The 22,471-nt window shown below is 41.7% G+C and overlaps 1 pseudogene; it reads left to right on the top strand.

The window, feature by feature from the left end:
* The first annotated feature begins 531 nt into the window (after positions 1 to 531).
* Positions 532 to 21,862, top strand: LOC142449059 (circadian-associated transcriptional repressor pseudogene; annotated as a pseudogene).
* The last annotated feature ends 609 nt before the right edge of the window (positions 21,863 to 22,471 follow it).

Here is a 22,471-nt window from a genome sequence, read left to right as displayed (position 1 = left end):
GGGATAGAGTGTTTGTGCATGTGGCTCGTATCTGACATAGAAAAGATCAAATTGTTTGAATGTTCAATGTATAACACCAGACTAGTCACACAATCATTTACTGACCCACATTTTTATAAACTTATCTGGAACGTATCTAACTGTCTTCTTTATTTTAGAGAATTGCTACAATAGCCAGTTATAAGCTTTTGAAACCCAGAGCACATGGTTGAGGGTAGGAGAGACATCAGCTTAATACTAAGCTAGGTTTTTGCTGGAATTCCGGCATATCAGATGCGACTTCCAGAAGCCGGCACCATTCCAACATCTGTTAGTCTTCTGTGTGCCAAGCAGCACTCTGGTGTTCTTGAGACACAGTATTACATAAACAAAATGGGCATCCTTCCAATTTGTGCAGGTAGCAAAACTTGTCTTCCATCGACGTGAAGTTCAAGGACAGAGTGTCCTTTGGCACCGAGAAGATCCCGGGGCATTCGTGGCGCTTGTGGAGGCACTAATAATCCCCAGCTGTGGGAGCAGTGAGTGGTTGAGATGGCCATGCTGGTGATCCACAGTGATACCACTTTGCAGAAAGGTAAGTGGTGGGCTTGACTAGAAGAGGCCTTCGTGATAGATGGAAGCTGAAGAAAGCAGAGGAAGTCTAGTCTATCAGATTCTAAATCCAGTTTTTCTAAATCAACAAGCTGTAATGTTGGTTAGTTTGCTCAGAAGGGAAATTACACCCCATTGTGTTCATTGTCAAGAATCTGAAGAGCGATGATGCTTGTTGAAAAGCATGTACTAACACCAGAGACTGTCTAAGGTACAGACATGATGAACTTCATAATTTACCTACTATTATCCCTTGCTATAATCTATCATTTGTAAATGGTTAAGTGAAATGATCAAATAGGGCATCACACAATATCCATTTATAGTCTCATTGGCCATGATCACGCACTTATTAAACAGTCTTCAGATGTCAGGAGAGATTTCTAGATGGTATGGTATTTCTATTTCCAATGTCTTAAGAAAGCACCACAATACTTCTCACAGATCTGATGACCACCAAGACAGAAGAACCAGGAGTGGAGCATGTCCTTTGCATCAGGGATCCCTGTGCAGAGAACCTCCTTAGCCCAGGAGAAGACAAAGAGCTGTGAGGCTGTGTTGCCACAGGAAGAGCCAGCGAGAAACACAAGCAGAGAGGCAGTGGAAGCAGAACTAAGAGACCACCGTTGGGCAGCCCTACCAGCAGTATATACACCCTCATCAGCATGAATTTTCGTTCTTTTGAACTTGGCTATTAATGCTGGGATGAGATGATGGCTCATATTTACTTGCATATCTCTCACTGTTAATGGGAACTCTGGAGGTCTCTATGAATTGGAATCAACTATGTAGCAGTAAATGATAATTACTTACGATTATTGATTAATGATCAGGAACATTTCTCCGTGTTTGCTGGCTGTATGAATATCTTCTTTGGTAAAGCATCTATTTGGTTCCTTTGACCAATTTTTCTTTCTTTTTTTCTTCCTTGCTGAGTTGTTAAAGTTGTCTATAAATTTGAGAGATAAGTCCCTTATCCAACATGGCATTTTCTTAAAATGCTGGAAATAGAAATGCCATATGAAATTTCTGTAATTGGTATATATCCTAGAGAGATGAGTCACAACATGAAGAGGTTTATGTAACCTGTGCCTGGTGGTTATACTTGTTACCCATTGGGCTGTGATCTGCATGGTTGACAGTTCAAAACCACCAGCAGCTCCATGGGAGAAAGACTGAACTATGTACTCCTGTGAACAGTTACCATTTCAGAAACCCACAGGGGGTCACTCTGCATCAGCACTGACTCGACGACAGCGAGGGAGTGATATTCATCTCAACACTGTTTACAACAGCAAAAGAGATGGAAACAACCGACGTGCCTATCAATGCAAGGCTGGATAAACACACTGTGATATACACACCCAATGGAATACTATACAATGTTCAACATAGTATGTGTGAAACATCTCATAATGTGGATGAACGTGGAGCACATGATGTTAAGTGGAAAATGGCTATCACAAAAGGACATATTTGTCTATGAAACCACTACTATAAAAAATCAAGGAAAGGTTTTCACACTAAAACAAATAGATTCTGTGAAGTTTACCAGGGGAGGAAGGGGGATGAACGAAAGCTGTTGCCTAGAGAATAGACTCCTGTTAGCTTGGGTGAAGGGAGAGACCGTATGTACTCAGAGGGAGGAGAGTCAAACTGATGGAGGCAAGAGGAAATGTTGGGAGGAGTAAATGAGTTAAAGGCAAGAAAGAAAGATGGTGATATATGCACAATCCAGCAATAACAGTGATCTGAATTACTGCCTGGAAAGACACATCAGCTGAATGGGTTTCTAAGGGAGAAAAAGAGTAAGCCCAGGGAGCTTTACAGGTTTGACAGAGGATATTCATATATGAGTATTGACCTTTGCTGAAAAGACATCCACGAATGTGGTAGAAGATACCTTAGACACAACCTAACAGCTTGAGGTAATGAGTTGCTGGGTGTGGAGGCTCAGGAACCCCATCTCAGAGGACGCAATGGTCAACTGGCCCACGGCAGTGCTCAAAGACTATGCGTTACATCCTACTTTGGTGAATAGCACCTGGAGTCTTAAAAACTCTTGAGTGACAACTAAGATGCCACTGTTGGGCTCTCCCTGTCCAGGGAAAAGACGCGTGAAGAAACTTGAAGATTCAGGGGCACAACTCGACCAGTGGACTGATGTGCAAGCAGCCTCCAAGGCTCTGAGATCAGATCTAGAAGACGTCTGGCTGTACTACCGATGACTCAGAAAGGGATCGCATGAGAACACCCTGGACAGGGTGGGAGAAAATTGTGGAACAAAACTCAAGATTGCATAAAAACTAAATTCACTGTTCAAATGTAGACTGGTAAAATCAGCCTTCAAGTCTGGAAATGAACTCACCCCTATGGCTCACTTTTCAGCCAAGCAATAGACAGGTTTTTAAGCTGATGAGTAACACGAGGGAGGTATGTACATCTTGGAATAATCAACCATTTGAGATCAAAAGGGAAGCAATTATCCGAGAACCAAGTTCAGAAGGGTTAGGAATGGAAACAGGAAACAGGAAATGGGATCAGTTATGGTATATTATGGGAATGGCAATCAACAACATGAAATCTGTAAACCTTCACCCAATGCACAAGGAAACTTTATTATTATTTTTTCAATGTTAAATACATACAACGGCCACATGGTGTCAGGAGTCACATACTAGTTTCATCTAAAGCAAAATCTGGAAAAGAAGCTCCCGGCACTTTTCAAATTTCCCACAGCGTTGGCGCTTTCACTGCTTGCCATTGTATCTGCCTCGGGTTTTCATTACTAAAGCCCATTCTAGTCTTATCAATGGCAAATGGTGAAGTGACCTCGGATGCCAATTAATTAGAAATGACTACTAATCTGGCTTCATAAATAGGCTCACTTTTATTTTTTTAAATGTGGATTATTTCTGAAGGAGGGAAAAAAGTATTGAAGGTGAGGAAGATATTCCGGGGCTTACTTTTAATTTAGCCCAATTGAGATCATGTCTTCCAAGTACATGGTTCTCCTAAAATGGTACCAAACAGAACTTACCACTACGAGTGTGAACCAGGAGCTTGTGGAGGAAGTAAGCTTCCGTAGTTAGGGGATAATTGTAAGCAGTGGTGTGAACAGGTCCCTTTGACAGAATGAGGGAAGTGGACTCAAAACTGCTGTGTAGGCAGCTGTTTCCAGGAAGGTCTGATTAATGTATGTATGGGTATAGCAGGCTTGGCAGTGACTGGATCTTGTACAATTGGGCTACAAAAAGTTTGTGGAAAAGTTCCTTTATCTTTTCATTCCATTTTGACATGAACTTTTTGAAGCCCCCTTATATAAGGACTCACGTAACAGTTCACTCGAGGCAGATGGAGCCAAGTTCGCCCTTTGATTTCCTACATGAAGAACCGCCTCAAACTTCTGTTTAGCCAGCAGCCAATTAAGAGTGCGTGCGTTCAAGTAAACATCTTAGTACATCTCCTGAGGAGCTAAGATTCAAGGGACAACCTAATTGTTTTCTATTGGTCAAGTAATAGTAATTAGGACCACCCCTCCCCCCCAAAAAAGGAGAAATCAGCCACCAACAAAAGAAATATACCCAATGAGAGTAAGATCAGATCGAGGTACATTTCATAAGATGGCGATTGTTTGACAGAGAAGAGTCGGATCATTCCTGATCTAAACACTTTTCAGGACCAGGCTGAGGCTCCAGTCGAAGAGAGCAGTGGAAACAGGAGATGCGATAGGTTGATAATGAGTGTCTGACTACACGAGCCGAATGTTCCACAGGGCCAGAAGCAAGTCATATCCCCCCAAGATGGTAATCCTTGGAGACGATCTCAGTATGTGTTTGCTTATGACAGGGATGACCAATGAGGCTTTAGTTTCCCTTCCAGTTGACAAGGCATCAATTCAGAAGGAAAATACCTTGAGAGGGTTTGCCAAATCTAGTAAATAAAAATATAGGGTAACCCAGTTAAATTTGAGCTTCAGAAAAACAATGAATGCTTATGTGTATGCATATAATATGTATATGCACAAAAATATATAAATATTATATAGGTCATACTTAGGCTTAAACATATTTTTGGTTGGATGATAAAAATCAAATATAACTGAGCACCCTGTAATTTTATTTAATGATGCTCCCTAAACACATTAGCTTTGCTTTGTTATGTTAGTACATGAATATAGTACATTCTATTCGGCTCTTTGTAGTCACTTTAGAGTAGCTAAGAGAAGTTGTACTTATTCCTAATAAAATAAGGCAAAGAAGATGTTTTCCATCAATAAAGAAAGTCTACGGTAAAGCATGGCATTAAATATTAAAATTTTCTTTCATGAAGGCTCATAAAAAACAGTTGGAAGAGTGTCATGAGACAGAAATGAAAATTTAGAGGACTCCCCCTTTCGTTAATGGCTAATGTGGAAACTACTGAAGAGGGATAGCACTGGGCTACCATTGATGGGACTGACTGTCATCCACCATTGAATGAGGGTTGAGGAGACAGAAGCAATGTTTAGACTGATTCCCAGGTTCCCAGTTTGAATGCTGAAATGTGCCCTGCATAAGAAGAGAAAGGGACTAATTTTTAAGAAAACATTGAGTTATAATGTTGTGATATTGATTTTGAGATGTTCACTAGTGAATGTGCTCACCATGCCTCTAAGTGCATTTGGGGCTTTAAAAAAGACTGTGCCAGCAATATGGTTGGTAGCAGTAGTTGCTGGGTGCTATGGAATTGGTTCAAACTCATAGTGACGCTGCACAACAGAACAAAACACTGCCCAGGCCCGCCCCTTCCTCCCATTGTCCCTGTGCCGGAGCCCAGGGTTGCAGCCACTGTGTCAGTTCATCTCCTTCAGGGCCTTCCTCTGCTTCACTGCCTGTCCCCTTTAAGAATGTCCTCTCCTCCAGGGACTGCGCTCTCCGTGTCCAAACAAGGACTAGGTCCTTGCCTCTAAGAAGCACTCTGGCTTCACTTCTTCCGAGATAGATTTGCTTTCCTTGTTAGCGGTCCACAGCAGTTAACCAGCACCATCATTCAAAGACATAGATTCTTCTTCTGTCTTCCTTATTCGGTGACCAGCTTCACATGCACATTAGGCGACTGAAAATAGGACTTGGGTCAGGCACACAGTAGTCCTGAATGGAACGTCCTTGCTTTTCAGTTCTCTGAAAGGAAGGTTCTTGTGCAGCAGGTTGACCCAATATAATTCTTTGTTTGATCTTGGGGGTTGGCAGTTAGAGTCATGGACATGGGAACAGTCTCATAGATTGTTGTCCTTGGCAGCTGTCAAGTTGGTTCCTACTTGGAGTGCCCTATGCACGATAGAAGGAAACACTGCCTGGACCTGCACCATCCTCATAATTGTTAGTTTGAGTCATTGTTGCCACTCTGTGTTAAATTCTCTTGGGGAGTCGCTCCCCCCCCCCTTAGTAGTTTTATTGGCATAAAATTCACATTTCCTACAATTCAGTACAATCACATAAGAAGAGTTGTACAATTCAAGCTCTTTCTCTTTTCCTGATCTTTCAGTTGACCAAGCATGATGGCCTTTCACTGGGTACTGGTCTCTCCTCACGACCTATCAAAAGGATGTGGGGCAAAGACATGCTACCCTCCTTCTAAGTAGCTTTCTAACAATTTCTCCAAGACAGATTTATTTGTTCTTCTGACAGGCCATGGCGCTTTCAATATTCTTTACTAACAGCATAATACAAATGTATCAATCGTCCTTACTCACAGATGCATATGAGGTGATTGAAAATAGCATGGCTTGGGTCAGCCTCAAAGTGACATCCTTACTCTTCAACACTTTACAGGTTGTGCAGAGAATTTGCTTAATGCAATTTTCTATTTGACTGCTTCTTCCATGACCATCGATTGTGAATTCAAGCGAAATTAAATCTGTTGACAGCTTCAATCTTTTCTCTATCTATCATAATGTTGTAAGTAGACTGCACAATGTAGATAGACTATACAAATAATGAAATGCGAAACTCTGGCGTATGCAAGTACTTAAGAAGGAAAAGAAGTCAAAAAACTCTGAAGACAATGTAGAAAGAGAGCGAGAAAAGATGATGCCACAGGAGGAAAGAGATGAGAGCTTCCAAAGGAAGTTCCAGAGTTCCAAATGCCGAGGAGTGTGAGCAAAATGCAGCAGGGAAAGGGGTATTTGGAAAATGGATGTCATTGCAGATGTAAGCCCAGGGATATTTGTTGAAATGGAGAGTCCAAGACAGACGTGGTGAATTAGCAAGTAACAGAGGCAAGAAAGTGAAAATAGTGACACAGACCAATTTGTCAATGAAGTTGGCTGTGAACTGGAGGGGGCATGAACCTCCAGCTCTGTTTTACATATAAATGTAAATTTTTACATATATAAATATGTACATATATGTGTGAACTATAAATGCTTTTGAGCTGGCAAAGTCAACGTTGCAACTGCATAGGAGAGACTAGATGACAGAAAATGGTTCTGTCCTTGCCAAAGAAGTAGAAGAGGAACAAAGGCACAGGTTCAAGTATTAGCATTGAGGAAGAAGGAACATGTTCCTTAGACTGCCACTCAAAAAGCAGTGGAATCCAGTGCAGATGCACCGGAGGTGAGAGGAGACAACTTAACAGTGACAAAATCAAGTTGCCACTTCAAAACTTGTCTTAAATGAACAATTTTACAATGCAATCAGTAATGCTAGCAAGTCAACTGAAATCTAAAGAAATGACATGTGATTCAGAGGAAAAGCAGGATAGCAAGAGTGAGAAGCTGATGTGGCTGTGCAATGGGAGGGGGTGTCCACTCAAGCTAGCAAGTTCCATCTAAGAGCCTAGTGTTTTTAAACCACGACTCTCAAACTTGCTTGTCTTATCATACCGTTTTCAGAAAAAAATATGCACTCAGCAAGCTCCTGGCATTTTTTAAAAACTATGGCCCAGAATCCAAGATAAAGTGTAGGTATCTGCTTTTTCAGTGCCACCTCCTAGATATTTTCAGTGCCCCCTCCCCCAGAGAGCAGTAACATCTACTTAGAAATACATTGTTAAACATTCAAATAGTTCAATGGCTTTCCCTTATTTTTATTTCTTTCACACTGAGAAATGTTTTCAAAGATTGCTTGCCTGGTGTGCATGTTTATCTGGACTTTAATTAACTTTCTTCCTTCAAATGAGTCGATTAGCCTTCTGCTTTTCGGGCCTCTTATGAATTAAGTAGTTCAACTTCCCTGAGACAAATCAACAACGGCAGGCATGATGAGACCTGAATGTTCACCTTTTAGGAGGTAGCGCAGATTCGTGGGTAAGCCTGAAATCAGACACACTGAATTAGAATGTGAGCTCTTCTTCTTGGAGCTGTGTCACTCCAGACTAGCTAATTAAATCTTGCTACCTTGAAGTTCTCATTCCAGAAACGGATACAATGGTACGATCTACCTGAGAGTGTTTTCTTTTAGAAGAGTAAATTAATTGATACATGCCATGCTCGTAGAACAATTGTGACACAGCAAGTACTTAAAACATTCTACTAGTATTAGAATGCCATCATCTTGTCATGCTCAGACTGTGCTTCCTATGTTCTTCCTTTTTTAACTTAACAAACATGTCTCAGACATCTTTTCATGCTAAGAAAGCCAGGGTATGCGAGCAGCAAAATCCCTTCGCAGAAGGATGGATTTATGATCTAACGAGGAAACAAGGTTTTGCGTAAACAATCCAAACTCTGTCAAATATAGTTTCTATCTCTTAATAGAATAATAAGCAACTCATTCATTTAAAGAATAAAACACCATGCGTGTGTGTGTATGTGTGTATGTATGTGTGTGTACTTCGGCCTGTCCTGCATCCTCCGTGTTCAAATCACCAACTTCCTTTAACTGTGAATATGAGCAATGTGAGTTAGCAACTGGTTTGGATTTCCCTTGGCTAGAGGTATTCGTTATTTCATCTTTACTCATGCTCATCATCCTGATCTTCAATTCTCTGTATGTAGACTGTTACCCTTATATCTATTGCCTCACCCTTACCAGACAGCTGCTCCATCTCAGGCCTCCTGGCTACCGTTCTGAAAGAAACATGGGAAAAGAAAAAGGGGATAGAAGTCCACGTGAACTTTGTCCTTGAGAACCAGAAAAGGATGCCCTCGCTAGAAAAATGCCACCTGTATTTTTTTTTTAGCCAGCATAGACTGTGATTTGGATTTGAATTATTGTTATGATTCATGGCATAGAATATATGTTTGAATGCTTTAGGACTTTTTATATACCATTTATGGGTGGAAACATCTTTTAAAGTTCTATTCTGACAATTTTTTATTTTAGAGGTGAAATCTAGCTTTCATCCCAAAGTGTTCAATAGGAATATAAATCAATAAAGGATGACCAAGGTGGTTGTTGACTAACAGGATCGTCTTCAGTGACTATTATTTAGAAAGCTTATATTTTTAACACAAGAACAGTTACTAGCAGTTATTAGTCATCTTGACTTTAGGCTCTTTTATAGATCTTGAGTAAGACCTTATTTATCCTGTGGGAACATGTGGTTCCGTTGTTTGTTTTGTTTTGGCAGAAAAGAGACTGCCCCTGCAATCAGTCTAACTTCAAATGCTGTCATCTCCTGAGAAAGTAAGTGTCAACCTGTCCTCTGGAGGGCAAATTATAGGACTGTGAAAAACTCAAACAGGAATGGCTGTAGCAACATTAGTCACAATATTCCATACTGAAAATGCCCACCCATGACAAATAGGATAAAAAATTGGAGTATATTGAAAACTTACACTGCATTACAGTGGAAATAAATTATTGCTACATTTAACCACATAGATGACTCTCACATGTATAATGCTAAAGAAAAGAAGGCAAATAAAAAGAATGTGTCTTCGATTATCCCACTTACACTAAGTTCAGAGAGAGATCCTACAAGTCAGAAGAGAAGTTTCTCTTGGAGAATAAGCATCATAGCCGTGGCTTCAAGTATCTAGATGATGATTACAGGCTGATGCCAATTAGTGAAAATTCATGTCGGTACTAGGTCGGTTCTGACCCATAGCGACTCTATGCATCACAGAACCCTGCCCAGCCTGGACCATCCTCACAATTGTTCCTATGCCTGAGGCCTTCCTCTCTCCCACTCCTCCTTCACCTTACCAAGCACGATGCCCTTCTGCAGGGAAACGGTCTCACCTGACAATCTGTTCAAAGTATGTCAGCTGAAGTCTCACCATCCTTGACTCTGAGTAGCACGCTGGCTGGGCTCCTTGCAAGGCAGATTTTCTTATGCTTTGAGCAGTCCATGGCCCTCTCCATAGTCTTCTCCAGCACCCCCCTGGAAATGCATCAATATTCTTCTTTCCCCCTTATCCGATGTCCAACTTTCACAGGCATATAAAGCAACTGAAAATACCCTTGGTTGGGTCAGGCACACCTTAGTCCTCAAAGTAACATCCTTGCTTTTCAATACTCTAAAGAGGTCTTGTGCATCTGATTTTAAAAGATATTGATTGCTGCTTCCATAAGCATTGATTATAGGTCCAAACAAGATAAAATTCTTAAAATTTTCAATATTTTCCCATTTATCATAATGTTACTTGTTGGTTCACTTGTGAGGATTTTGATCTTCTTTACCTTGAGCTTAATCTATACCAAAGGCTGTAATCCTTGATCTTCATCAGCAAGGGCCTCGAGTCCTCCTCACCTTTAGCAAGTGTGGTAGTTACAAAATGTCATGTCAACTTGAAGACATGGAAGGTAGGGGGGAGTCTAGCCTGTCAATCAAGTCACAGCCTGATCGTGCCTCCTTGTGGGTGTGACCTCATGAGGAGAATCCTGGGAACCTCCCCCTCTCTCTGATTTTACCTTCCTGTTGGCGAGCTCTGTTGAGATCTTCCAGGGCCCTGTGATGCTTCCACTACCACTGGATCCACCAGACTTTCACCCACAAGCCTGTGATCTTCCAGAATTTTCCATCATTGCATGTGGCTCTGTGAATCTGATGTTGGACTTATGGACTTGATCTGGACTAGGCTGGGCTGTTTCCTTGATATATAATTGCTTCTTGATATAAAGCTCATTTACACATATATGAGAGTCTCTGGATTTATTTCTCTAGTCAATCTAGCCTAACACAGCAAGCAAGGTTGTACATCTGCATATCCCAGGTTATTTATAAGCCCTCCTCCAATCCTGATCTGGGATTCTTCATACACTGCAGCTACTTTGATTCTTTGCTCGGCATACAGTTTGAATAAGCATGATGAGAGAACGCAACCCTGTTGCAAAACTTTCCTGATCTGAAGTCATGCGGGATTCCCTTGTTCTACTCATGCTGCTGCCTTTTGATCCATGTCTAAGTTCCTCAAGAACTCAAAGAAGTGTTCTGGAAATCCCATTCTTGTCAAAGTTATCCAGGGTTTGTTATGATCTACACAGTTAAATGATTATGCATAGCATTTGTTTGTTTGTGTTTGGTATCTGCAGTAATCCGCTTTCCAATGCATTCTGAAAGATAGCAAGGCTGTTCACACCCCTGGTCTGTCGTCCGAGGAAATTCACCAAAGGTCTAATCCATGTGCATTTTCCCTTCACAGATTGAGAACCGCTGGTTTAAAGGGGATTCACCAGAGGCTTAATCCCTGCGTGGCCCCTGGAAATGCATTCTGGGCTTCTACTCTCATCCTTAGCCTGCAGAACCCTGGGTTGTGCAGTAGTTAACGGATCCCCTGGAAGTAGAAGGACACAGTAGTATTGAAAGTAAAATGGAAGCATAGCATGTGTTGAGTTTTAAGACCCATATTTATGACCATCTTGCGCACACACTGGATTTTTCTGTAGCTGATGTCTCTGGAGTCATATTCCCTTCTGTGCTTTAGATTTCGCAACTTTACATAGCAACATGGCATTTTCAGACTTGATTAAACTAAGGTTTCTTAAACCGGGGGAATTTTCTGGATTATTCGAGTGATCCTAATGAGATCACAATGGTCTGTATGAGAGAGAGGAAGAGGCTCAGAAGCACCGAGGCACTGTGACAACAGAAGTAGGAAATATGTGATGACAGAAGTAAAGTCAGAGTGATTGATGTAGGACTGTGGGTCCAGGAATGCAGGCCCTTTCTGGAAGCTGAAAAGGACAAGGAACTGTAACATTAGGAAACCCAATACATCTTCCAAAATGTGCCTTTCACTCAGGATCCAAGTGTCAGAAGGGTTGAGAACGATGCTTCCATTTTTATCTACCACCTCACCTTATGCAAACACGAGCTACCCTCAAAAGTCTCCATTTAAATGAGATGACAACTTTAAGATATATAAAGTGAAAATGGACCAGAGTGGATTACATCACTTCTGACATCTTATGGTAAGAATTCAGTCGCATGACCTGACCCAACCGTGAGGAAGGGCTACAAACACAGAAAGAGGCCTAGAGGAATCATCTAGCTTCTAAAGAAGTTGGAATTGACTCAAAAGCAGTGAACTTTTTTATTGCTGTTTATATAGTTTTAGCACTTTCAAATCTTCTCTTCGATACTGCCTCCTGAGGATTCTCCAGTTTATCTTCATACTTTGAGAATGATTAAAAAATAAGTTTACTTTAATTACTCTACAAATCTCATGTGAAATCTGCCTGTGGAGTACAATTCAGACTCTCTAGACTGACATGTGCATCCCTTCACAGTCTGCTCACAAGCTCTTCCACGGTCATCTTCTGCCTCTCTCCCCCGTCACGGAGAGTAACGACTCTCCAGATTCTTGGTTAGGATGTTTTCTACCTACAATCATCTCTTTCACTCTCTGATATGTCGACCTCCTGCTTTGTAGAATTACCATATTCTCTGTGTAGTCTTTCTAATTCCTCTTATCAAAATGAAAGGCCCTTTCTTCGGCAACTGCCTCAGATATTTTTGCAGCTGAAATATGGCAGGTGCTCTCACGATCTGTCCCCTTCCGTACAACATTCAAAGAAAAGTGGGGAAACATGTTGTCACCTCCTATCGTAAAAAACAGCAGCTAAGGAGAAATTGCTGCTCAGCAAAACTTGCTAAGTCAAGCATGACAGTAACAAAAAATGTATGGGACAGAGACAACCTAATCAGAATCTGATATTCTTAGAGACAGCTACCAGATACTGGAGGAAGCAGGGAGGCAAATGACAGGAGGAGGCAGTGGTACTACATGGAACGGTGTGGGCTGAGACCGCTCAAAGGGAACAGTGCTAAGCTGAGTACATTATTAGGCAACAAATCACTAGGGCAGCCGGACATGAAGAAAGACTAAAACGTGGTTAGATCTAAAATATGGTTGTAAAATATATCTCAAGAAGTCATCGATCTAGAAACTAAAGAGAGTAACTTACTGAGGTAATTTAAAGTTTTCCCAAATCACATATCACCAATAAAAATGTATGAAGTGCCTATTTGTGATTCATGAAGTGGTAGCTCCTATGAAGGCCCTTAAGAAACAAGATTGGCACTTGATTAGGAACCACAGTATCCATGGAATAAAAAAAAAATCATTTTATTGGGAGCTCATACAACTCATCACAATGCATCCATGCATCAATTGTGTAAAGCACATTTGTACATTCGTCGCCATCATCATTCTCAAACATTTGCTCTCCATGTAAGCCCCTGATATCAGTTCCTCATTTTCTCCTCCCTCCCCACTACCCCTTCCCTTATGAACCCTTGATAATTTATAAATTATTATTTTGTCACATCTAATACTGTCTGACATCTCCCTTCACCTATTTTTCTGTTGTCCATCCCACAGGGAGGAGGTTATATATAGATCTTTGTAATCAGTTCTCCCTTTCCATCCCACCATCTTTCCACTCTCCCAATACTGCCACTTTCACCACTGGTCCTGAAGGGATCATCTGTCCTGGATTCTCTGTGTTTCCAGTTCCTATCTGTACCAATGTACACCCTCTAGTCTAGCCAGATTTGTAAGGTAGAATTGGGATCATTAAGGGGGAGGGAAGGGAGGAAGCATTTAGGAACTAGAGGAATGTTTTATGTTTCATCATTGCTACATTGCACCCTTACTGGCTCATTACCTCCCCTCGATCCTTCCATAAGGGGATGTCCATTTGCCTACAGATGGGCTTTGGGTCCCACTCTACATTCCCCCTCATTCACAATGATATGACTTTTTGTTCTTTGATGCTTGATCCCTGATCCCTTCAGACACTTCATGATCACACAGTCTGGTGTGCTTCATCCATGTGGGCTTTGTTGCTTCTCAGCTAGATGGCCGCTTGTTTATCTTCAAGCCTTTAAGACCCCAGACATTATATCTTTTGATAGCTGGGCACCATCAGCTTGCTTCACCACATTTACTTATGCACCGCTTTGTCTTCAACGATCATGTCGGGAAGGTGAGCATCATAGAATGCCAGTTTACTAGAACAAAGTGCTCTTGCATTGAGGGAGTACTTGAGTGGAGGCCCAATGCCCATCTGCTACCTTAATACTAAACCTATAAATATATGCATATAGATCTATTTCCTCTCATGTATATTATATCCTCATATATAAATATATTTATATATGTATATGCCTTTATTTAGACCTCTATAAATGTCCTTTGCCTCCTTGCTATTTCCTCTATTTCCTTTTAGTTTCCTCTCATCCCACTATCATGCTCAGCCTTCATTTGGGTTGCAGTAATTCCTCTCGGTTATATTATGCTTGATCATACCCTACCAGGCCTCCTACACCCTCCTCATCACCGATTTAGATCACTTGTTGTTCCCTTGTCCCTGGGTTTGTTAACACCACTTCCTTCCCCCCCACCTCCCTCTCTCCCATGCCCCCTGGGAAACATCAGTCTCGTTGTTTTCTCCACCAGATTGTTCATCCAGCCTATTTTATTTAGACAGACCTGTGGTGATAATAACATGCACAAAAACAAGACAGAAGAAAACAAAGCAACAAAAGAAAACAAAATGGCAATAATAAAAAGTCAATAACCAAAAAAACCAAAAAAGGATATGGAAATTTTATATTCAATTAACAACCCTTTTGACATGGGATTGCTCACCTCAAGGTTAGTAGTTCAAACCTACCAGATACTCTGAGGGCAAAAATGAGGTTATCTGTTCTCATAAAGATTTATGGCTCAAAAACCCTATAAAGGATCACCGAGAATCCAAATGAACTGAGTGGCAGTGAAATTAGTCAGAATTGACTCAGTGGCAGTGGGCTCAATGTTTGATTGCTTGGTTTTTTAGTTATACCTCTCTTGAAAGACCTATAATATCATATTCCTAGGATATACAATAAAACGTATTATTTGAAGAGAAAACATAATTTGCGGCTTACAGATGACAATTCAGTTTCTGAAATTAAATTGCCTTAATCCAGTAAAAATAGAAAAATTTAAATGCATTGAGCTGAAATTATTTCTTGGAATATAATGATGTTTTTAGTGACACATGCTTGAAAATAAGTCATAGAATCTAACAGGAATGAGAAGTTTTGGAGGTTTAATTAAAAAGATTCTGTAGTGAAGTGAAGTTCCTTAATCTAGCTCTGTAAATCCCACAAAATGATTACGTGGGGCCATGTAAATAGGGTATATGAAACACTCTTAGAGGGGATTGGTTAGTTTTGGTTGTCATTCCCATTGGTATCAGAAAAGCAGGAACAGAGAGGTTTCCCTGGACTAGCAAGGAAGAAGAGTCCCCAGCAGACCACAGTCAACATTCCTACTTGAAATGGAGGAGGCAGTCTAGGGCACTGTCTAGGGAGGCAGACTAGGGGAGATCAGAGGCCAAGACAAGGAATCATGAGGCAGAACAGAGGAGCTGTGGTGACCTGCGGTCCCGCAGAGGCAGATTGGCTGAGGGGCCAGGTGCCTGCGAGGCTAAGAACAGAGAGCAAGACCTGGCTGCTGGCTGAGGAGAGATGGTGCTGTGGACCAATGAGTATCCTTTTTTATCCTGGCTTGTTGTAACCTGTTAAGTTCCCTAATAAACCACCATCATCGTGAGTACTGCCTGTGAATCCTGAGTGGTCTTTGCAATGAATGATCAATCCCGTAGTGTTGTATGATGAACAGCTAGTATCAGGTGGGAAAAGATGGAGGATGGAGACATGTCTAACTTCTATCTTGTGGTGCGTGGAATGAAGCGGAGATGGATTTTCCTCCCTTATGGAGCCAGAGGTATTCACCTATGCCTTTTAAAAACTATTATTGCAGGTTCCCGCCTCTCAATTTATCTCAAAATGTGTAAGTAAGACAGATAGCCGGTCTTTTTCCTTATGTCCTATTTGTTGCCCTAATTCACTCCTATTGTACGGTCCATTTAATGGAAAGATGATGATATAATATCAAGCTGTTGCACTTTTAGAAGGATAAAAATCCACTCCAAGTCTTGGCTTCTCGCTCCCAATGAGGTAGTAAAGTGTTGAATGAGAAGGAGAAGTCAAACTTGGAAGACTAGAGAATGCCATCCTTCGTACAAAGTGATCTGTCGACTGCTCTGTGGCTTGATGGAATAACAGAATATGTCTGTCTACAGACAGGTAGCATTGGGATCAAATGTCCTGTATGCTGTTGGTAGTGGTGACTGTCACTGAGTCACTTCTGACTGTTGTAATCATGTGTGTAACAGAACAAAATACCTCTTGGCCCTGTGCCATCTTCGCTAGCACTGATATATTTGAGTCCATTGTCATGGCGATTAGCTTTCCCTCGTGTGATGCAGGGAAACAAATACTCGTGTTACTAATGGTCTCTTTGATAGAATTTAAATGCACACAGCTCCCCCAAAGATTTTATTATCTGGATTTTATCAGCTTTAAACTGCTTCATGCCATACTATGTCTATATTGTAAACCATGTGCTTTACATAAATGTAGAAGACATCTGTAGAGAGATCTTTGGGGAGGAAGGTCCATGAAATGGATAACATACAGCATACCTCAGGTACATATGCAAGACAAGCATGCTAGACATTAGTGGTTTGATCAGATGCTTTGGCAAGGTCAAGTCCATGCTCTGTATCAGGGAACAAGATATTTAGCTATCAGGGAACCTAGATATTTCAATTCCTTAGCATAGGTTTTAAAAATGGATAACTATTTTAAAGCCAGTCATAAGAAGAAACTGATCTTCACAGAACTCAAAAATTGCCACAGATTTCTAGTTGAGAAACAATTAGTTCAAATCAACCAGATGGCCAATTAAGTATTGTTTCTATGAAGAATGAAGTCCAAGAACTGTTTTATAAATACCAGTTCTCCTAATCGGCCAGGCTGTCTAATGAACTACTATGCTTTAGCAAATTAGTGGAAATATTATTTATAATCCTTCAGAATATTAGTGTCTTAATTAAAATTCTATCCAGAAACCAAACACCATCACCCTTGCTGCCCCACTTGAGTCCAACCAATCCTCACCTCTTGCACTTGTTTTTTTACCATAGTTTCCGAACTAGGAGCTTGTTGGTTACTCATTGAACTGCCAATAGCTCTGCAGCCTTCAAAAGATGTAAAGGTTTGGAAACCCTAAAGGGGAGGCAGCTCTTCTTGATCAAATAGGGTCACTGTGAGTTAGAAGAAATTCAATAGCAGCAGGGTTTCTTTGTCATATGGGAGGCTGCGCAATAGACAGATCCCCAAATTGGATGTCGCAGAGCCAGATGACAGCTTTAGAAGTGTGGAGAAGAAAAAAGAAAATCAGAAAGGGATGTCTATGGAAGGAGTGAGGGCAATGTAAAGTGTTGAAAACGTAAGGCTTCGTAGCAATTGTTGTAGATATTTTGAAGATCTAAATGTTTCTTCTTCAAATGATGCAGCCAACTTTTCAGAACATATTGTAATATATAGGTCTCAATGGAACATTCATGTTAAATGTTTCAGAGGTGAGGTTGACTCCAAGATTCTTTATAAGAACAAATCTAACCTTTTTGGAAGAGTTTCTGAGCTCAAAAACATGCAAACATGCTGGAATAGCACATGTCCTTGGGGGGAAAGGAAAACAAGGACACGTTTAAGACACCAAACTTCAACAACAAGCTCCTTTCCCTACACCCCTCAATATCGAACTTCTTAGAATTAGCAGAAGTCATGGTCTCTAGTCTCCCCTCCAGCAGAGTTCCCTTTCCCTCTGCTTTCTAACATTGGTTTTGTTGTTTTCGAGATGTTTTAGATCCCTGTGCTCTCTCCTCTCTGTGTAATGTGTTTTGGGCTAGCTGGCTCTTTCCTATCACTGTGCCTTCAGTCAGCCAATCTGGTGACCCAGACTAACTATGACCTGTTGTGGTATTTGAATTCTTGCGCTTCGTGGTTCACGCTCTGATATTTTTCATGCTTTCTTCTGGTATGGCGTTCTGGCTGTTTCACCCTCTGGAATGTAAGCTCCCTGACTTTAAAGATTATTTCTGCTTTGTTCTACAGTCCCCACCAGATGTAGACCAATATCTTCTCTATGCAAGCTCAATAGATATGAGAAGGAGGACAGAACCGCACACACACAAATCTTGATCTGACAGAGGACATTTCTATGTTGCGAGTCAGGAAAACTGGTGGTACCATAGGTCACTCCGTGGGCTGCTAACTGAAAGGTCACTAGGCCCAAACCACCAGCCACTCTGCAGGAGAGAGATGAGGCTTGTCCTCCAGGAAAGAGTGGCGGTCTCAGAAATCCACAGGGACAGTTCTGCTCTGTCTTGTAGGGTCACTAGAAGTCTGAATCGACTCAATGGCACTGAATATTGCAAATTGATCCAGGCATATAGTACAATACATGTGCTCTGTAAATCTGCACCCAAATTCACAATAAAGTCTTTCAAAGAATGAACGTCCATAGACAGCGTTCTTGAGGCTTGATTTCTAGTGCACAGCACTCAATGCAAAAAGCAACACACAAAACCACAAAATGAGAGGTATAACACCCTTCAATTTCTATAAATGAAGAAAAGTCAAAGCGCGACGGCATCGTTCTCTTTGACAGGCATGTATAACAAACAGTCGGATGAGCTGGTGGGCAGCAGGGAAGGAGGCCAGCGTTGGCATAGAGACAAATGTTGACAATAAAAGGAAACTGAGGTCTGACAAGGATGACGCATCAAGAGCTCCCACACAAGTACAAGAACAAAAGACTCCAGAGAGGAGCACATATGAGCTCCAGAAAGAAGAGCAAATCGACAAGCATTGCCCAGAAATGGCAGAAAAAGATCCTGGAAATATTTAGGTGAGCAAGGAAGCAAAGCTAGAAATTAATTCCACAATATCCATTCTTTCTCATTTGTGATTTATTTTTTTCTTATTTGTGCTTTTGAAAGCATTCTTTTGTGCCTGGTAATTTATTGGATGTTTCGAGGATCAGTACAGAGACACAAGCAATTTGTACACAATTCTTAATGCATGTACCAAAATCCTAAAGTGGCATGTAGTTACAATTCTCTTCTAAGTTCCAGTGACTTTCCAGCTTTAAAGCTGGGGACCACTTTTCCTTAAGAGGATATCAAGTCACAGACTAGAAGAAACCGGCAGTGAAGGGAGACAGACCTTGAGCCGAGCCTACAGAAGCCGTTGCAGGTTTGATCACTGACTTTGGCCTCCCCTCGGATAGTGAGGCGGAAGACAGGGGGGCTCCCGGCCCCACACCAGACGCTGCTGGGCAGAGTGGAGGTACTCGGCCCAGCCCCGGTCCTATCCGTTGCAGACATCGACTCAAGGTTTCCAGTAACCAACATACAGCATTGTACCCGGAACAGCGGCGCCTGGTTTCTCCCATTGCAGGATCTGGCACCAAAAGATCAAGAGATGATTTGGGAACCAGCCTAAATATCCGGGGTGGTACCACAGAGGGAGACCTGCTCTTTGCTCAGAAGTATAAAGAACTCCAGGGATTCATCCGCCCTCTCACAGGCATACTGAATGGGCTGAAGATGGGCCGCTTTGAGAGAGGCTTGAGTGGTTTCCAGCAGAGTGTGGCAATGGACAGGATTCAACGTATTGTAGGTGTTTTACAGAAGCCACACATGGGGGAGCGTTATCTAGGAACCCTACTGCAGGTAGAAGGGATGTTAAAGACTCGGTTCCCTCAGATAGCTGCCCAGAGGTCATCTCTATGTGACAGCCAGCACCATCTGACCAGGCATTTGCCAAAACACCACACTAATGTGGCTGTTTCTTCTGTACCTCCCATGGAAAAGAAGAACCAGACACAACTGAGACATCTAGTTCTGAAGCAGAAGCAGCCTTGGCACCTTACATAATGGCCAGCCATGGACCTGACCTGAATCCACACAACTCCAATTTGCAACCCCCCTATCAGCTCCCCAGGTACCATCTCCATGAGCCACGGTCCCTTAGGTGTCATCCTCTTCCTCCAGCATGGAGTGCAGCCCCCTGCTCGCTCTGCCCCCACCAATCTGGTCCCACCTGCTACAGCATCTCCTGCCACCTCGATGAGTCTAAGAAACTGTCTGCAGAAGGACCTCATTGCCACCATTTGCCAGTGATTCTGCCTTTAAACTGGACTTATCCTCGGACCTCTCCTGGTCTACCCACCATGTTCAGAGAAGCGCCCACCGGACACCGGGAGCATATGAGAAGCCATCCTCCACTTGTTCTTCACCTTCTTAACCCAACCCAGGACTCTAACCATGTGATAATTTGTGTAAATACATATTTATATATTTTACTTTAATATATTTGTGTTGAAAGAGGATAAGGCCTTTTTGATTAAAGAAATTTTATACCTAAACAAAAAAGAGGATATCAAGTACCATGACCTTCCAATGTTGATAAGTTGTTCCACTAATTGACAATTTTATGTCACACACACACTCAAATTTTCAACCTGTCCCAGCACATAACAAAAGCATCAAGAGAACCGATCACAGGAATTACGGGATGCACACAGTTCTGAGAAGAGACTTAGGATGAGGAAACGATTTGCAGACATAATTCTACTGGAAACAAACAAACATGGAAACAGGATGTAAACTGTTGAAGTCCTGCAAGTGCATGACAGTGACTCTGAAAAGCCAGGAAGTATGTTTTGTGATAAGAACACAAAACTCTCCCCCGTCCCATGGAATGTTATGTTGACGCCCAAGAGAGTCAAATCTTCCCACAATTTAACATCCCACTATTTTCTGGCTGTACCCAAAACTAAAAAGCCAGTACCATACATACTCGTGTATGAGCCGAGTTTTTCAGTACATTTCTTATATAGTTTGGGGGGTAAAATTAGGTGCCTCGGCTGATATTCAGGTTGGCTTATACTCCAGTATATACGGTAAATGATTTCACATCTTTAACAAAAATGGGTGAAGTAGTATTTCCTCCTTCTTAAAATGTTTCTAGAACTACTAGAAAATTTATATTTATGGAACACTTGCTGCCACTGAGTCAGTGCTGACTCATAGCAACCCGACAGGATGGGGTGGAACTGCCTTTGTGAGTTTCCAGGACTAACTCTTTACTGGCGTAGAAAGCCCCTCTTTTTTCCTGGAAAGTAGCCTGGTGGTTTCAAACTGATGGCCTTGCGGTTAGCAGCCTAACACATAACCACTGTGCCACAAGGGCTCCTTGTATTTACAAAATAAAAGTCCAGGGGGAATATATACACATAGGAATATAGCTGGTAAAATGACTCCTCGGGCTTGTTCAAGGAGGGAGGTAACAGGGCACACTGCTGAGACGCTGGAAGATAAACACCAGTCAGACTCTGTTTCTCCTGCTTCAGCAGAGGCTGCACTCTCCTTGTTTTTCGTTTCTCCATTTTCAGCAGGTAAATGTTCCTTAGTTCTTGATTAGCCCCTTCAGCCCGTCTTCCTTTTGCTCCCTTTGCACCCTTTGCTTGCGCTTTTCTGTCTGAAGAGTTTCCCTTTGCCGCTGCCCTTTGTCAGCCTTGTATCCATCCTGCAGGCAGAGGTCGCTGCCTACCTCCTTGAGCGCCTCTTGGCCCCTCCTTCACCGCCCTTCTTCAGCTGGGCCTACCTTCCTTTTGACCATCATGGCTGCAGGGAGGGTGCTTGCTGGATGTCTGTGGGCCAAGCCTCACAGAGAGTTTTCTGGAAGCTGGGTTGCCTTGCTGCTGCCCTTCTGACTGCTGCCTGAGCTGCCATCTCATTTGAGATTTATAATAGATCATTGATAGATATATGTATTTAATATTCAGGGTTGTTTTCCTAAACTCAAAAAGTCAACCTCAACTTTTTAAAATTTGAATTTTAAAAACTTTTATCAGAGCTCGTGTCAGCCAGCTGGATTCATTTCGGCTCCGTCGCCGCCAAACCTGGAGAACCTCAACATTGACAAGGCTTAACGTGAGGAGCTGATGTCAGGGGCTTAAGTGGAGAGCAAATATTTTGAGAATGATGAGGGCAATGAATGTACAAAGGAACTTGACAAAATTGATGCATTATAATAAGAATTGTATGAGCCCCCAATAAAATGATTTATTAAAAAATGGCTTTAAAATAAAAAAGGAAAATGCTTTTCTGACATGTGGAAGTGATATAAAATACATATTTTGGTGTTTATCATAAAGTTTTATCGGCACACAAAAAATGTTCATATCAACCTTTTCTCCCACCCATAGTTTCCACCATAAAATTTTGGCTATTTTAAACTGAGACATCTTTTGGGGTTGTTTGAGGTAGCTGATTGTCATGGTTTAAGAAATACTTTTCTTGGTCACAGTGAATTATTTTGTTTTATATGCTTTTGCATTCTGTTGGCCAGTATTTTGTTAAGGGCTTTTGCATCAATGTTCATTAGGGATATTGGCTGAAGTTCTCAATTCATGTGGGATCTTTGCCCGCTTTAGGTATCAGAGTTATACTAGCTTCATAGAAAGCGTTTGGGAGTCTTCCATCCTTCTCTATGTTCTGGAAGAGTTTGTGTAGGATTGGGGTCAGTTCTTCCCTGCATG

The sequence above is a fragment of the Tenrec ecaudatus genome, chromosome 5 (assembly GCF_050624435.1).
Source record: "Tenrec ecaudatus isolate mTenEca1 chromosome 5, mTenEca1.hap1, whole genome shotgun sequence".
Lineage (NCBI taxonomy): Eukaryota > Metazoa > Chordata > Mammalia > Afrosoricida > Tenrecidae > Tenrec > Tenrec ecaudatus.
Note: the sequence above shows the minus strand (reverse complement) of the source record. Positions and strands in the feature narration are given on the sequence as shown.